The sequence below is a fragment of the Xiphophorus hellerii genome, chromosome 5, assembly GCF_003331165.1.
Source record: "Xiphophorus hellerii strain 12219 chromosome 5, Xiphophorus_hellerii-4.1, whole genome shotgun sequence".
In the NCBI taxonomy this organism is placed as follows: domain Eukaryota; kingdom Metazoa; phylum Chordata; class Actinopteri; order Cyprinodontiformes; family Poeciliidae; genus Xiphophorus; species Xiphophorus hellerii.
In genome coordinates this window covers 21,869,580-21,882,834 of record NC_045676.1, presented here as the reverse complement: position 1 = coordinate 21,882,834, position 13,255 = coordinate 21,869,580, and the positions used below count along the sequence as shown (strand labels likewise).

The 13,255-nt window shown below is 38.4% G+C and overlaps 1 long non-coding RNA gene across 1 annotated transcript; it reads left to right on the top strand.

The window, feature by feature from the left end:
* Nucleotides 1–506: 506 nt before the first annotated feature.
* Nucleotides 507–4,004, top strand: LOC116719412 (uncharacterized). The gene is made up of 2 exons (XR_004339176.1): nt 507–589; nt 1,574–4,004. It is a non-coding gene; the product is annotated as an uncharacterized LOC116719412 (long non-coding RNA).
* The last annotated feature ends 9,251 nt before the right edge of the window (nt 4,005–13,255 follow it).

Genomic DNA, 13,255 nt, shown 5'->3' with positions numbered 1-13,255 from the left:
GGGGGTCCCATTAATTAGGAAGCATGGTTGGAAGGAGGAGCCCGGCGGAATTATAATGCTCGGTGCTCTTATCATCTTTGGTCTAATTTAGTCGTGTGGTGAGACACCAGAATAGGTATGTGGGGTAAATGAGGGGAAGCAGAGAGCGAGGGAGAGAGATGAAGAGAGAGAGCGATAGGGAAATAGAGTGAGGGAGGAAGAGGGAGAGGATCACAATCTCTTAGTCAATTTGTGCGTTTTTACGCGTGAAACTCCAGTCCAGCAGGACTTCATAGGCTTTCATTTAAACGTATTCGGACAAGTCGACTCGGCTTCCGTTAGAGGCCGCAGCTCATAGACTCAGATATTTTTCCACGACCCACAGCGCGGATGATCCTTTGTTTTTTGTTTTTTGTAAAGGTAATGCAGAGCTGGACCATATATCAGTTCTGATGATACCTCCTCTGGGGCGGGAGAGAGGCGGCGGCATGCATCCCTCTCAGCGACGCCGAACCCGGGCCATAACTCAGCCAGAAAGGGCTCCTTTTATTTATCATCCGAGAAATATTTCATTTCCTCTCAGAGCACCGAGCGTCCTGCAGCTGCGACGGTGAGAGCTTCGTCCTGACGCTGGACTCGCAGAACTGCGAATATTTGCATATGGCTGTGCCGCAAAAAAAAATAAAATACAAAGAAAAAAATAAAAATAAAAAATCTGTATTTTTTTTTTACATAAAAGAAAAAAAAAAGACACATTTTACAACGCATTTCAGAAGAAATATGTAAGTTTTCCTTTTGTTATAATTTAAGTTTATTGTTTTTCCTTGCTTTAAGAAAAATAATCTATTATTATTATTATTATTATTATTATTATTATTATTATTATTATTATTATTATTATTATTCATTAATAGTTCAATAATTATCTACCTATGGCTTTTATCCTTATGAAAAATGATAGATTAAGACACTGTAGTAATAAAAAAATATGTTCTACAAAAACAATCAAACAAAAAAAAAATCGTAAAATTAAAATGACAAATGGATAAATGAGAATTTTAATTAGAATATTTCAATAGCTAAATTTCTTTTTAATATGAATTTTTCTTTATGTTGTTACTTCGTTGTCTGTGACAACAGCAAGGTTGCATGCGTGTTCGATAATACTTTATTTTCCCCAAGGTATATTAAAACAAATTAGATTAATGTATTTCTTGTAGAGCAGCTGAAGTAAATATATAACCCAATTCAACCTTATTTTAAAATATTTTTGTCTCTTCGCTTGTTTCATTTTTGGATTTTTTCTTTTTTCCTAACAGAGGAAAATGCAGCCAGTGTTTATTTGATGCTTCTGCAGGAGAATCAGTGGTGACAGCTCTCTGGAGGATGTTGTTTATTAGAAACAAGCATCACGTCTTGGACCACATTTCCTTCACATGTACCTCTAATTTCTCTCTCTCTCTCTCTCTTTTTTTTAAAGTGAAATCAATAAAATAAGAATGTCTAAAATAAATGATGATTGATACTGTTATTTTATATTTTAATTTAAATGTGACTAGAGATTATTTCTCTCTCTCTCTTTGTTTTTATTCAGTGTGGATTTCCAGCCTGAGCTGGAGAGGATCCAGATTTCTGTTGTGTTCTCGGATCATCTCTGCCTCTTTCACACCAAGGTCAACATGGTCTCTCCTCCATCCTCTCCTCTAACCGGGGACGACCTCATCCGTTTGATTACTGGAGCGTGAAATCTGCTCTTTGTTCAGATGTTTTGTTTCATGATCTCCATATTTGCAGTTTTAGTTGGAGTTTAGGAGTTCCGGCTGGGATAAACTTGATGATGTAAATTCCTTGCTCCACTCCAGCCTTCAGCGTTTGTGTTTCTTCCCAAAGCAGGTGTTGATCAGAGCCCTTCACACTGCGGTCTGCGAGCTTAAAGTTCCACCACACAGTATGCAGCTTGTGTGTGTGTGTGTGTGCGTGTGTGTGTGTGTGGGGAGGGTGTGTAAGTGAGAGGCACGGCTCCCGCTGCAGACTCTACCTGCGATTAGACGAGCTGCGGGGGTAACTGTCCCCTTTCCAGCCACTCCGTGACACGCCACAGACGGGTGTCACATCTCCCCTTCTCCTAAAGGCCCGCCAGTTATCTCCGGTGACACCAGATATGGATGCAGCAGAGGGAAAAAAGCCCGGCCTCAGACGCGCGTGTGTGTCCTTTAAACTTGTACTGTATAAATCACAAGTCATTACCAGAGGTCAGCGGCTGAGGAGCAACCATTGGATGGTTTGATCGCGAGGGCCAGCCTGGTTGGAGGAGAGAGGATTTATCTGGCAGTTGGATCTCTGGAGAGGCAGCCATATTTTATGTGACTAGAGATGTAATAACAGGCCTTTGACAAATCCCCGACGGCCCGGCTCCTGCAGCCTCGCTGCGCAGAGCCAGTGCAGCTGGAACAGCAGATTATGAGCAGCACCATTAGCAGAATGATGTGCACAGACTCAGCAAAGTATTTTTCTTTCTCTCTCTCTCTCTTTCTCTCTCTCTTCAGACAAACACGGTGGCACCCGAGAAGTCAGAAGCTTTTCAGTCACACATAACAGGTTCTTCTCAGTTAATTAGACAAAAATGTAAATTTGATTTTGGAATTTAATTTAAAAAATGTAAGATTATATTTTATATACATTGTTAAAGCACAGAGTGGTATATTTCAGGTGTTAATTTTTGTTCATTTTGGTGATAATGCCTTACAGCTAATTCAAACCCCAAATTTTGTTTCCCATAAAATGACAACATTAAATATACATGTAAGGATTGTTAATCAAATATAACTGGATTATTAATACAGAACTCGATTCTCTTAAGCAGCAGTCATTCTTCCAAAGTGCAAACCTCTGTCTGCCACACTTTTTCCTTTCACTTAATTTTCCACTTACTTGGATCCAGCACTCTGAACAGCTTCTTTGACCTGAACTTTGACTTGACCTCCTTATGGATGGTGTTGGTAACTGTCTGTTGAACTATATGGGCCATAATATGGACTCAACATTTTTGTATAAAAAAAAAACACATTTCTTTTGGTATTTTTTAATGTTCAAATTTTATTTAAAAAAACAAAAAAAACCCAGCAAAAAAACAAAAAACAAAAAACAGCTGCAACATAAATACAGACGCTTGAAACATATTCTGTACATAATAAATCTGTATGATAAATAAGTCCCAACTTTTGAATGACAAAAACCACAGAAATAATTTGACTTTTCGAGGATATTGAAGTATATTGACCTCAACCCTCAACTACTAACATTGTTACAAATAAAATGTTAAAGAATTCTCAATTTGGCAGTCAAAATATGATTTAAAAATGAAACAGATGTGTTTAAGCTTTAAATATCGTAAATATTTAAAGTTATTTAGAATATATCAAAGATCTTGATGAATTTTCTTGGTGTAGTGAATTAAATTTGCATTAATATAATTAAACATATTTCTATACATGGGGAAAACCCAGCTAAAAATCACACAATTTAAAACATTTGCACCTTGGTTCATTTGTTGTCTAACAAAACTTAATGTATTGATTTCATTGTTTACAACACAAGGAAAAACCATTATTGTAATGAAGTGCATTAAAATATAAAGTCAAACACAACCACCCAAAAAAACCTTTGACAACTTGTAATAAAAAAACCACAAAATCCTAATTTAATGTTAGTTATATAGAGCTAAAGTCAAACAAAAATCCTGAAGCAAATTACATAAGCACCAAGAGGTGAAATGTTAATAAAAAATAAAGAAAATAATGAAAAAATTCAATTTTACTTGCATACTGGATCATTCAAAAGGAATAATTAAGCTTATTACAACACAACATATGTTATCATAACATTCATTCATTTTAATTAGCAGGAAACAAGAAATCTGTTGAAAGGGAGTCCTGGACAAGATAAAGTGAAACTGTTTCATGCATCCTTATTTGAAGGAAAAATAAGTTAAAATCTAAGAATAATAGAAATATAAAAATACACAACATAATAAAAAAGAAAGAAAAGTCAAACATCACTACGCCTACTTAGAAAACCCTAATTAGAAAAGCAACACTGTTCTATTTAAAACAGTTTGTAAATTTATTTCTAAGGCAAGGGCAATGACTCTATGGATATTTATGATATGACTCAACAAAGGAGGCGGAAATCTTAGAATTAGAAAGTTTTCCTGATGACCAAGTGTTCATAATTGAGCAGACTGCAGATAAAACATAGTAACTTACCAAATTAGGGCTTCAAATATAAGTTTCAAATCTGGGTTTTTCTTTAAAGTGACAATAATATCAAGCTGACCCAGTTATAGTTTGAAAAGAAAGGGTCACAAAAATCTTGATCAAAAACACAATATCACACTGCTTTTATTAAAACCGGAGAATCAACATTTATTCTTTCTGCTGCTAAAATGCTTTGGCATAAATTATATCACTATCTACAATATTAATTTAGTGTTGTTTTTTTATTTTAATACACAACTAAACCACTACTAATGACATTAACACAAAGCACCATGTCAGGTTGAATGTGTGTCCATACTGACAGTCAGACATGGTACCATTGTACCACCAAGTGTGTAATTTTATAGTTTAGGGAGAAATTATACATTCATGTACAGTATAGACCAAAAGTTTTGACACACTTTTTAATTCAATGAGTTTCCTTTATTTTCATGACTATTGACATTGTAGATTCACACTGAAGGCATCAAAACTATGAATAACACATGTGGAAATATGCACTAAACAAAAAAGTGTAAAACAACTGAAAATACCCCTTATATTCTAGTTTCTTCAAAGTAGCAACCTTTTGCTGTGATTACTGCTTTACTCACACTCTGGATTTTCTTGATGAGCTTCAAGAGGTAGTCACCTGAAATGGTTTTCACTTCATAGGTGAGCCCTGTCAGGTTAATAAGTGGGATTTCTTGCCTTATAAATAGTCATGAAAATAAACAAAACCCATTGAATTAGAAGGTGTGTCCAAACTTTTGGTCTGTACTGTATGTACCAGTTTGTTTGAGTAGGTTGTTGGTCATGTGAAGCCTGCAGGCTCTCCAAATGATGCAGTCCCTTCTTGAACTGATAAGTAATATAGATTATGATCAGTTAGTGTAACATTGAGAACACTGAGAAACCCAACCTAGAATCAAAACACCTACTCTTCAACCTAAAGGTGTTGCTAATTAATAGCCTTTTCCTAAATTACCTATTTTCTTCAAAACACTTAAATAGATTTGGAAACAATTTATGTCCTCAAAATATAAATGTTTTCCAGATTTTCCAGTCTGGTTTTAAATCTTTCTGCAGCGCAGAATCAGCCCTTTAAAACGACTTTAGTTACATCTCTTTTAAACTACTGTTTGTGGCGACCGCTGATCGTGTGCTTTTAGGTTTGACTGCTGCGTTTAGCACAGTGGATCGTATTTTACTCTCAAGTTTGGAGCGATAAGTGGGCATCAAGGTCACAGCACTGAAGTGGTTCAGGTCCTGCTTGGTGGAACCGTCTTTTTGCATCAAACATACTCTGTGCTGTACATGGCGCTTGGTTTTTTTAAAATGCAAAAAGAAAAAAACAGACAGTTTTTGTAACCTCAGAGTGTTTTTAGATTCCTTGGCCCGGGTTAATAAGCTAGTTGCTACGAACCAAAGTTGACACTGATCTTAAATTTGACAGTCAGATTGAGGCAGTTGTTATGATTTTTCCAGTTGAGACAGCGGGCTAAGTTAAAGCCGGGCAGCGCTTTAAGGCAATCCAGATCACTGTCCTGCTCATCATGCTGGGGTCAGTGCTTCATCCATCACTTTTCAACAGAGGGAGCAAAATTCTGCAGCTTGCCTTGAAACTGGCACTGAAGTTTTCACACATTTCCCCCCGCTTTAGCTTTTCTTTCATTGGCTGCCCATTTGCTTTTTAGGATTTGTTTAACAATTATTTTTATTTCCTTTTGAAGCCCTGCACGGCCTCGCCACATCCTCTCTTGCTGGGTCTTCTAAACCTGCTTTCTCTCAGGTCAGGTCATTCTTTCCCGTTTGTGGAGCCCAAATTTGTGAAACGGTTCGTCAGTGGAAATTAGATGAACATTTTCTCTATCTTCTGAAAACCCATCATTTCACCTTGGACTTTGACACCGTGTGAGAAACTGATTAAACTCATTTCTATATTTGTTGTTTCTAGTCCATTGTATGCTTTTCTTTATGTTGCTTTAAAATTGAGCTGTTTACTTGTGTTTTGTGTGTTTTTTTAATGTGCTTTGAACTTATTTTAACTGTAAAGTGCTTTGGTCCCCGGCTGGTTAATTAAAGATGCTTTATAGATAAAGTTGGATTGAATTGAAGAACTGCCTTGTCATTGTGTAATTTCACCATGTTTGCCGTTGAAATTTTCTTTGACGATCTGAAACATGCAAGTGACCGAGAGAAAAAAGCAAAAACAGACAAAATCTGCAACAGGACAAGAGCGCTGTACGTAAAAATCTTATTTAGTCATTCCGACATTTGAACTTGGCTACAGAACTTTGAAACAGGTGAAATTTAATCTGAATGAAATCTACTGCGACTTGTGAATATGACCGTAGAAGTAAACCATTTGTTTCAATACAATTGTGCCTGAAAGTCTTACATTTAAAAATGCACAGCTGATCTGATGTGTTATAGAACAGAAGTCGTTGTTTTGAGACCAGCTGAGAGGAGGGTAAATTAATTGGAAAATGTTCTTATGTAATCACAGTCTAAAAATGTGCTGCATCAAAATTGCCTCTAAATCAACTATAAAGTACAGAATTAATGAGAAATCCGGTGCCGGTTGACTGCGTCTATAAATTACGAGTCCTGACTTTATTCTTCAAGCAGTTTAAAAAAAGAACCCAGCAGAAAACAGGTGCACAGCCTCCCAAGAAACACAAGAAGTGCAGGAGTTTTCCCCCCCGCGGAGCGCTCAGTGTGGAGCTGCTCCCTCCTTAGTGAAACCTTTTCATGGGTCTTTGGCTGTGGTAATGTGAAATCTACTCACTGCTGTTCAGCTGCAAAACAATCGTCCAGTTTGAAACAAGTATTTTAAAACTGAGGGTGTTTTTTTTTTTTTGTGCTCCTCGCAGGTTCATCGTGAAAGTAAAGTCTGAATCTGTTCGGGTCGGAGGATGCGCTGCCGACTGCATCTCACCTGGCGGGGTTGTTCTCACGCTGCTCTGCCAGCAGGAACAGACTGGCCCTGATCATGCTGCTGTGGTTTGGGGCCTGTTCACTTGTTGTTGGCGGAGCCTGAACATAAGCATTCCTAATTCACAGAGCACGTGTTTTTCTTTTTTTTTCTTGAAAGCTGCACATATGTGGCAGGGAAATGAAAATGATCCTGCACCACTGCAGCTTTTGTTTCTCCCCCCTCCTCCTCCTCTTCGTTTGGAGTTCAGCAGTAATCAAACCATCACCTCCGCTCACCTCTTCCCTTCGCTCGACCCGCTGATGAATCCTCGCGCTGCATTATGAATACCACAGAGCAGCAGCAGACAGTGCTTCATTTCAATGTTCCTCCTTTCTCATCTGCACTTCTCCATAAAACAGAGTAAGCAGTCGAGGCTGAAGGATTGTGTTATTTGGAAAGGCCGGAGCGGAAAAGATTATTCAGAGGCTTTGGTAATAAAAACTGCCAGAGGAGAACTGAGGAGAATTATGACAGCAATCCTTTAGTTTTCATTTGTGGAGGCTGTTTTTTTTTTTTTGCCTTTCTTTCTTTCTTTTTGGATGCAAAGGAGGACAAAGAGACCTGGAGGTGAAAAACAACAGAAAACCCAATTTGTCACGTTGAGAAGTGTAAATGCCAGCTGCATTCCTGATGATTACTCATATGGTAAATTGGAGATCAAACTGGATTTTTCGGACTTGTTACCTAATGTTTACGGACGGCTGCAATTACCTGCTCAGCGTCTTCCCAGCCTAATGTCTCAGAAATGTTTATTTTGTTGCAGAGTTGCTGTTTCTCATTGTATTTTAAGCAAACACGCCTTGAAAGTATAATAAAGGCTATATGGTTACAGAAAAGTGGGCTTTGGTTGTGGTAATTCAAAGACCCCGAGGGTTAATCTAAAACACAAACGTGGAGGAATCTCCCTGCTGCATTCTTTAAATCCTTTCCTCATTTTCTTTTCTTTCACTCCCTTTCTTCTGTGCCCCGTCAAATTCGCATATGTCCACATACACACACAAGCACTCCATTTGAGAGATGGCCCCTGTCTTTCAATTAGCCTGCAATGGCCCTCTTACAAGGCTGGCGTCTGGCGAGTTAGGCCCGCAGCAGATGCTGCTGCGGATGGGCCGTTCATCTGCAGCCTGCAGACTGTATTGAATAGTCATTAGGGTGGAGCCGACTATTCGTGGCAGGAGAAGTGACTTCCTGTGGGAGGAGATGCTGCTGCAGCAGGTTATCTTCAGCCTCTTCTTTGTGAATGTTTTTTTTCCTTCTTTTTCTGAGCTCTGATGTGACAGAAAAAAAAAACCCAAGATAATCTACTGGTAACTATATTTTATGATTTGTGTATAATTTTACAATAGACACGACTGTTTATATGGCCCTTAACTGGCTTCCTGTTAAATAGATAAGAGATTTTTTTAGACGATTCCATTTTACAGCTTTTTATATAATTTAAGCCTAAATGTCTGCTTTTATCTTTACTCCGGTTACTTATCCACTTATTCCAACTAATGTGATTATTCTATGGTCTATGCTAGTTTATTAGAAATGTGTGCTTTTGCATCAGTGTTTCCAAAGTTTCTTACATAGAGTGAATGGCTCTACAATTACTTACTTTGATGTGAATAGATGCTTTAACTGAGTCTTGTGTTTTCTTGAGGTAATCTGAAGCAGCTTACAGAAGCTCAGTCATTTGGTGGAGTAAAAGCTGTGTGTACCCCGCATATAAAAATATGAGCTTTAAGCTTTTCGCCCTGTATTGTGGTTGAAGTGAGTGGAGAGCAGGAGTAGTTTTTGTATTAACCGAATTGACTGCTAAAGAGTTTTTGTCAGACTGGCTGACAACACCTGCTTATAAAAACATCACAGAAGACTCCATCATGTCTAAATTGTTTCTCTGGGAGCATTTTTGGTCCTCTGTGGAAAACGGAGTGGAGGTGATGATAGACCAGATTAAATAAAGGTGTAATGCCTTCTGTAAGTGGCTAAGTATTTGCCGCTAACTTCACTAAACTTGGCATCTGATTCACGGCCTCCAATCAGCACTGAACTAAGGCCCTGGCCGCACTGGCAACCCGATTCTCGGAGAAAAAGTGATTGCCCCCTCAACCTAATAACTGGTTGTGCCACATTTGGCAGCAAGAATTGCCATAAACTGGCAATGAGTCTTTCCAGTCTCTGTGGAGGAATTCATGTCCACTCTTCTATGCAAAATTGTTTTAATTCAGCCACGTTGGTTAGTTTTGAGTATGAACAGGCTGCTTAAGGTCATGCTACAGCACCTTAATTGGATTCAGGTCCAGCGAGGATTGCTGCATGAAGCTGGTGTTCTGGTGTCTAAAATCCCAAACTGATGGCTACTTCAAGATTTTCTTGCAAAAGAGCAAAATTTATGGTTTCATCAATTCATCCTGAATCAGCAAAACAGCGCCAGACCATCCCACTGTCACCGTCAGTGTAGATCAGGGTCTTCAACTCCGGTTGTCCTGCAGGTTTTAGATGAGTTTGTGTAAATGAGAAATGCGCACTTGTATTGTCTTTGGCTGCCACGGTTGCAGAGTCTCTCTGCTTGATCTTAACTGAGATAACTGAGCCATGAAGTGCTTTAGATTTCATCCTTGGTCCCATTACCGCCTCCCTAATAAGTTGCAGATGTGTTCTTAGAGTAATTTTGGTTGGCAAGCTAACTCAGTGGAAGGTCCACTCCATTGCCACCAGAGTCCCAAATCCTTATAACTGGTTTTCTTTTAACCCCTTTCAGACTGGTAGATGTTAATGACTATGACTTCTTGAGAAGGTTTAGCCTACTTCATCTTTGTAGACGGGTTTGTTCTAATGGACTTGGTTCTGTCAGTAATCAGGTCAAGGTGTTACTGGTGAAACTGAGTCAAATGATGGGGTTTGTCACATTAAGTGGATTTGACATGGAGGGGCATTTATCCTTTCTCATGAGGTCAAGCCTTTTCCCCAAAATAAATAAAATCAACACTTGAAAATTACGTTTTGTGTTTACTGTGGATATCTTTAAGATTATCCAAATTTGTTTGATAATCTGAAACATGTAAATGTGACCAAAAAAGAGAGAAACAAACTGAATGAAATATGTAAGGGGCTGAATATTTTTTTATAGCACTGAATAATTTATTTGGGAGAATCTTTAGCCTAGTACTGCTTTGGCCATGTTCAGGATCCTCTTCTTTTAACTTTAATAGTTAATGGTAATGGTATGTAGATTAGAAACTACACATTTGTTTGGTTGAAATCTAACAGAGAACGTACATTCTGAATTAAAAATATAGCCATAGTAGTGTAGCTGTTTTATATTAGTGAATTGTAATCTGCATTTATCTTAATTGTCTCTAAGTTAAAGTTTGTTAAAATTTGTAATTCAAGGTTAAGTAAACCTTTATTATATGTAAAAATAACACAGAAAAGCATTGTCAATACTTCATTTTTGGCAACTGGATTAGAATATTTTACACTGATTACATGTACATCTCTCCTAAAGACAGTTTTCCCAAATATATTTCAAAAACTGAATAACAACGCGATGCTTTTACTCAGTTTTGACCTTATGTTGGTTTTTGCTGTTATACCTTATTTTTCTGTTATGTGAGTGCTTCAAATGCTGCATGCAGCTTTTAGACTTACAGCAGCAAACTATTTCTTGAGGTTTGTTATATAATTTTTCTCTGAGAAATGCAGGGAAAAGCCAAGAAGGAGCACCGGTTTGGGCTCTGGAAGCCCCCCGTTGGTTCGCAGAGCCACGAGCCAGTCTGTTGAGTCTGTGCCCGATTTGTCAGCTCTCAGTGGGTCCGTTCATGAAGCACCTGGCAACCCTGCACAGCAGAATACGGTGGCTGCCACGGCCATACACCAACACACACACAACCATATGCCCCCATTGTCATTCCAATGAGCTTGGACAACATTCACTTTCGCCTCCTTTCAGCAAGCGTTATCAATACAAACCCCATGTGGAGGGGCCTGGGTCAAGAGGGAGTCTCTCTACAAAGTGGCTGCTGACACACAGAAGCACACAGGGAGACACACATACACACACACGCACACACACACACCCACACACACAGCCCAGTACCTCCCTTCGCTCCTCCTCCTCCTCTACTAAACCCCTGTAGGCTGGACTGAGGAAATGTGAATTAGCTTCATCAATGCAGAGGTTAACATTGCGCAAAGATGATGTTGACCTCTCGTTGTATTCTTGGTTTGATGTCTTTCTTAGGGGCCAAATGCTTATGAATAAAAATGGCGAGGGGAGAGGTTGACAAAGGGATTTGTCTGACTAATGCCAAAGGAGAACCCCTCAGGGAGACTCTGGTTAAGCCCAACACTGCTGAATCCCCCCCTGCAGTGTTATCAATCACAGAGGGGCTCGCACGGCGCTGTTATTGTTTTTGCCATAATTGTGTCAGGATGGCTTTCATTTGTCTCTAATGAAAAGTGTCTGCATTCGTCATGCTAATGTGGTGACAGCGTAAATATTACACAACATATGTGTTGCCAGTTTGGGCCTCTGCGGTCATAAATAATTTATTTTCACTTAAATGGTCAATGGGAGAGCCACTTTACCCAAATGATGGAAAGAAAGAAATCCAATTTACTGCTGACAGGTAAAGATTTTAGACTTAAGGTGTCCAGCTTTGACAGCCCAGTAAAGCTGGTGTAACAATGCGCTTTATTTTAGTGCATTAAATCAATGTTCCAGACGAGAAATTATGTGAGTTTAGCGTGTGACAGACAAGTAAATCTCCAGGGTCTCTGGGCATTTTTAAGACAATTAAAACAAAAAAGCAAACATTTATTTGAAGAAAGCATAAAAGATTTTCCAAAACCTTGTTGCATAAGAGACCACACCCTAAAACTAACACTTTGTTGAAACAATTTTTGATTCAGTTCCAGCATTTAGTCTTCTTGAGTTCAGACACACCATCAAATAAGAGTAATCAGGTGAACCTAAAATAAAATTCAGTGGTTTGTTGTTCAGTTTCTAATTGTATAAATGTGTCAGTCAGCATAAAGAGATAAATACACACCACTACATACACACCACGGCACAAAGGCAGACACTAACAAGAGAATAAATCTGGTGATTGTTAATAAGCCATAAGGCCGACAAAACAACAAGAACTCGTTCTGTTCTACAAGTGACAGCAATCTCTTGTGTTCTGCAAATTTCTGGTTTGAGTTGTAGGATGTTTTTTTTTTTCTTTCAAAGAAAATGTCTCTAAAATATTCCAAAACCTTCTGGGATGATGTGATATAGTCCAAACTGGAGGATATGGGCACAAATCCTTTCAGTCTGAGAGAGTTGGGGAGCTTTTGCAATCAAAAAAGTTCTCCAACTCGCTCAGGTTGCTGCCTGGACTGGACAAGTATTTGCAAGTAAAGATGTGGGCTGCTAATAGACCCTCACTAAAGCAGCCTAACGATGAAACTGAACTGTATTACTTTACACACTTACACAACCAGATTATTGAAGGTTTTTATTTTTGATAGGTTTTTCCTCAAATGCATCGTGAATTGCAAGGGGACATTTATATTATTACATGTGGAAACCGATTTGAAATGATTTATCAAAGTTAAGAAAATCTGGTGAGAGCTCAAATTTCAATTTGACAGACGTGTGTGCATCTTTGAAAGGGAGTGAAAACATCAAATTCCACTGAAATGGCATTGCATTGAAAAAAAAAACATTTCAGAAACTAATTTACTTAATTTAAATGAAAATGTTTTTGATGGCAAATTTTAAATCTAACCATTTATAGCTTGGGCGGACTTAAAATCCTTAATCTGGAAATCGGCCTGTAAATGAAGAAGCTTATTCTGACACTACAAAATAAATTTTGCTTGTCCGTGGTTCACCGATGAAAGGTGAACTGATTGGAGGTTGTTCTTTGCCAAAAGTGGAAAAATATAAATATCTTTGCATTTTGTTGGAAAGCGATAGTAGCATGCAGCAGCAGACGGATTGACAAATTGGGGGTCCAAAGAAAATCCTAATGTGGTTTTTGGATCAAACAGAACGAGCTTCAGA